We start from the raw sequence: 5000 nt of genomic DNA on the forward strand, positions 1-5000 counted from the left end.
CTATCGTTTTCATCATCATCACCATTAACAAAGCTAGCAGAAGCATTAGCATTATTTTTACGAATGCTGTTATACGTATTACCATCATTTCTCATCATCTCTATTATCTTATCATTATCATTATTATCACCAAGTTATAAAGTTAACAGGACCCTTATCATTATCTTTACACTTTTAATGTCGCTTCTGATTCCGTCACCATTTACATCATTAATAAAAGTAATAACAATAACAGTAATGTTCAAGTACTGATATTCTTGTCACACAATTTCTCCGTATTGCTCTCGATGTTTTCATTTGATAAATTTCTTCAAAGAATACATGCACGTGTTTTTTGTTGTTTTTTTTTTTCTTCTTTCTTCTTCTTCTTTTTTTTACTTTTATGGTGTCTACTTAACATCTTTAAATATCTTTTCATATGTATCATATCTTACCTATAAAAGATTTGACAAAAAGAAAATTACGCATTCTTAAAGAGCTTTTATTTTAAAACGGTTTTCCCTTTCAAAGAGCTGCTGCGCCAGAGAGCAAGAAAATAAGGAAAACCATAACATCTCAACTGGATGAAAATCTGCCGTAATAGCCTAGTTGGCAACCCGCAAGACCGCCTCGTGAAATGTGAAAATTTTACTTTAACTGCCTCTCTCGTTCCCACTTCTCTCTCTCGCACTTATTTCCTTTCTCTAGATACCTTTTGTCTCTTTCTCTGTTTTTCAACCTTTTTTCTGTTATTTTTTTTCTATTTTTCTCTGCTTCTCAACCATTTTTGTATACATATTTATCTCCGATTTCTTAACCATTTTTCTATATTTTTTTCTCTTTCTCAGCTATTTCTCATGCGACTTTTTTCTTTTCTTCTTCTTCTAAATCCACTTTTCTACACTTTTTTCTCTTTTTTTCTCTTTCTCAGTCCTTTTTCTATACATTCCTTCTTTTTTCTATTTCTCAACCATTTCCTACACCTCTCTTCTTTCTGTTTCTCGACCTTACTTTCCTACACTCAATCTCCCTCTATCTTTCCTACTCTCTTCCTCAAGTTCCTTCCCTTCCTTCTTCGCGCCCCTTAAGATTTTTTTCCCTCCTCCTCTCCGCCTCCCTGTGTCTTGTCGTCGTCTAAAATTAATTTCTTTGAACACGAAAGCAATAATGGCGATCCGTTCAGTCGTGCCAAAGGAAGGAATGCGATGGCCGTGCAGGTTCCGCGTGGATTTAGGAGACGAAAAAAGGGATGAAAATAGAGATAATGAGAGAGTCGGAGAGAGAGGGAGGGAGAGAGAGAGAGAGAGGGGAGGGGGGGCAGGGAAAGAGGGAGGGAGGGAGGGAGAGAGGGAGGGAGAGAGAGAGAGAGGGGGGGCAGGGAAAGAGGGAGGGAGGGAGAGAGAGAGAGGGGGGGGAGGAAGGAGGGAAGGAGAGAGAGAGAGAGAGAGAGGGAGAGAGAGAGAGAAAGAGAGAGAGAGAGAGAGAGAGAGAGAAAGAGAAAGAAAGAAAGAAAGAAAGAAAGAAAAAAAGAAAGAAAGAGAGACCATGAGTGGGAAAGAGAGAGAGAGAGACTGAGAGTGGGAAAGAGAGACAGACAGACAAACAAACGGGCACAGAGACGCAAGGAAAGTGAGGTAATGGATTCAAGATTTCTTCCCCTCCCCCCCCCTTTTTTTTTTCTTTCGCCGATCAACGCGAAAGCAAAAGAAAACTGTCCAGAAAAAAATGGAGAGAGGGGGAGAAGAGAGGGAGATAGAAGGGAGAAGAGGAGAGACTGGGTAGAAGGAGCAACCCATTATCCTACCTCCTCCTCAAGTCCTCCTCCAAAGGCCCGAGTCGAGGGAATACTCTCGATGGACATTTCGAGTAATAACCGCACTGGGAGGAACACCGAAGGCCGGAGGTATGGCAAGGGCAGAAGAAGAGCCGTCCAAAGGCAACTTAAAGCTGTTGCCATAATACTCCCTTCCTCCACTTACCCTTCCCCCCTCCTCCCTCCTTCCTCCGCCCTCCTTCCTTCTCTCTCCTCCCTCCTTCCTCCTCTCTCCTTCCTCCTCCCTCCTCCCAACTCCCTTCTCTCTCCTCTCTCTTCTCTCCTCTCTCTCTCTCTCCTTCCTCCTTCCTCCTCCCTCCTCCCTCCTCTCTCCTCCCAACTCCCTCCTCTCTCCTTCCTCCCTCTCTCCTCTCTCCTTCCTCCTCCTTCCTCCTCCTTCCTCCCAACTCCCTTCCTCTTCTCTCTCCTCTCTCTTCTCTCCTCCCTCTCTCTCTCCTTCCTCCTTCCTCCCCTCCTCCCTCCTCCTCTCCTCCCAACTCCCTCCTCCCTTCCTTCCTCCTCTCTCCTCTCTCCTCCTTCCTCCTCCCTCCTCCCAACTCCCTTCTCTCCTCTCTCTCTCTCTCTCTCTCTCTCTCCTCTCCTCCTCCTCCTTCCCTCCTCCCTCCTCTCTCCTCCCCAACTCCCTCCTCCCTCCTTCCTACTCTCTCCTCTCTCCTTCCTCCTCCCTCCTCCAACTCCCTTCTCTCTCCTTCTCTTTTCTCTCCCTTCCTCCTCCCTCCTCCCCTCCTCCTCCTCCCAACTCCCTCCTCCCTCCTTCCTCCTCTCTCCTCCTCTCCTTTCCTCCTCCCTCCCAACTCCCTTTTCCCCTTCCCTCCTTCCTTTCTCTCTCCTTCTCCCTCCCTCCTTCCTCCTTCTTCCTCCTCCCTCCTCCCCCCTCCTTCCTCCTCCCTCTCCTCCCTCTTCCTCTCCTCCCTCCCCCTCCTTCCTCCTTCCCTCCTTCCTCCTCCCTCCTCCCTCCTTCCTCCTCCCTCCTCCCTCCTCCCTCCTTCCTCTCCCCTCCTCCTCCCCCCTCCTCGTCCCTCCTTCTTCCTCCCTCCTTCCCTCCTGCTTCCTTCCTCCCTTCCTCCCTCCTCCCTCCTCCTCCCTCCTCCCTTCTCTCTCCTCCCTCTTCTCTCCTTCCTCCTCCTCCTCTCCTCCCAACTCCTCCCTCCCTCCTTCCTCCTCTCTCCTTCTCCTTTCCCTCCTCCTTCCCTTCCCTTCCTCCTTCCCTCTTCCTTTCTCTCCCTTCCTCCTCCCTCTCCCTCCTTCCTCCTCCCTCCCTCCTTCCTCCTCCCTCCCTCCTTCCTCCTTCCTCCTCCCTCCTTCCTTACTCCCTCCTCCCTCCTCCCTCCTTCCTCCCTCCTTCCTCCTTCCTCCTCCCTCCTTCCTCCTCCATCCTCCTCCCACCTTCCTCCTCCCACCTCCCTCCTCCCTCCTCCCTCCTTCCTTCCTCTTCCCTCCCTCCCCCCTTCCTCCTCCTCTTCCCTCCTTCCTCCTCCTTCCCTCCTCCCTCCTCCCTCCTCCCTCCTCCCTCCTTCCTCTTCCCTCCTCCCCCCTCCCTCGTCCCTCCTTCTTCCTTCCCCCTTCCTCCTCCCTCCTCCCTCCTTCCTCCTCCCTCCCCTTAGAAGGCGCTTAGGATTATGGAACTGCGGGGGGGAATGTCCTTATTACCGGCTGGGACGTGCCCTCAAGTGGTAGGAGAGAGGGGAGGGGGAAGGGGGGAGGGGAGAGGGGAGTCCTGTCGGAAATATTGGCTCGCTTTGAAGGGCGTATATACTTCAAGACCATGGAGGGGGGAGTTTGGGAGGGGGAGAGAGTTGGAGGGGGAGGGAGGTTGGGAGGGGGAGAGGGAGAGAGTTGGGGGGAAGGGAGGTTGGGAGGGGAGAGGGAGGTTGGGAGGGGAGAGGAGAGAGTTGGGGGGAGGTGGGGAAGGCAAGAAGGTAGGGAGATGGGGAAGGTGGGGGGAGGGAGGGAGGGAGGAGGCAAGAAGGTGGCAAGAGGTGAGGGGAGGAAGGACACAGGTGGATAGGGAGGGGAGTCGGTAGGGGTGGTGAGGGAGAAAGAGATAGCAGGGGGAGGATGGGGATAGGGAGGGAAGGGGGGGGGGCGAGACATGTATGAGTGGAGGGAGGAGGAGGAAGAGGAGGGAGAAATATCGGAGGAATAGGAAATGGGACGCAGGAAGGGGAAAGAATGGGTAGATGAGATATAGGAATGGAGGGAGGGGGCTAGGAAGAGGATGATAAGGAGAGAGGAAGGCACTTAGGAGCGGAAGAGCGAGAACAGGAAGTGGAGAGTGGGGGAGGGGGATGGGAGGAGTAGGGAGGGGAGGACAGGTAGGGGTAAGGAGGGAGGAGAATGAGAGTGGGGGGGAGGAAGAGGATATAGGGAGAGGGAAGACTAGGAAGAGGGAGGAGAGGGGGAGAGGGATATTTAGGTGCGAGGGGGAGTGGGAGAAGGAAGGAAAAGGACAAATGTATAGACCATGAGACTAAAAGTAGGTAGGGGGAGGAGAGGACGGAGAAAGGAGGAAGGAGAGAGGGGGAGGGCAGGAAAAGAGGAAAAAAGGAAGGGAAGGAGACAGGAAAAAGCTTGAAGGGCAAGGAAAGAGAAAGAGAGGAAGAAGAAAGAAACCAGAGGAGGAGGGGAGGGAGGCAAGTACAGGGAGGTGGAGGGAAGGCCCGAAGACGAGACGAAAGAAAGGAAGAATTGCAGTGAAAAAACGCAAGAGAAAACAGGGGACGAGAAGCAATTGAAGGGAGGAAATAATTTGTTAGGAGGATAAAGAGGTGAGGTTCAAGTGGAGCGCGAGACAAGAGGACGGAGATGGAATAACAGGAAAGCAGCAAGGGAGAAGAGGGACAGACGAGAGAATGAGGGGAGAGGAAAGAATTTTGGGGAGAGACAAGGAGTCGAGGGGATGCAGGGAAACGAGAAGAGCAAGAGGAAGAGACCGAACAATTAAGGACACAAAAGATAAGGGAAACGAACGGAAGAGGAAGGAATGAAGAGGAGAGAGAGATGAAGAAAGGGGAAGGAAAAGAGAAAAGGAAAATAATGAGAGAAAAAAAAGTGAGACGAAAGACAATGAATAGACAGAGAACAAAAGAAGGAAAAAAATAGAATTACAGACGGAAAAGAAAGAATAGAGTAAGGGGAGACGAGACAAATGTGCAGTTGTCGAAAGGGAACGGGAGAGTGAGGGGAG

Source organism: Penaeus vannamei, chromosome 16, assembly GCF_042767895.1.
Source record: "Penaeus vannamei isolate JL-2024 chromosome 16, ASM4276789v1, whole genome shotgun sequence".
In the NCBI taxonomy this organism is placed as follows: Eukaryota; Metazoa; Arthropoda; class Malacostraca; order Decapoda; family Penaeidae; genus Penaeus; species Penaeus vannamei.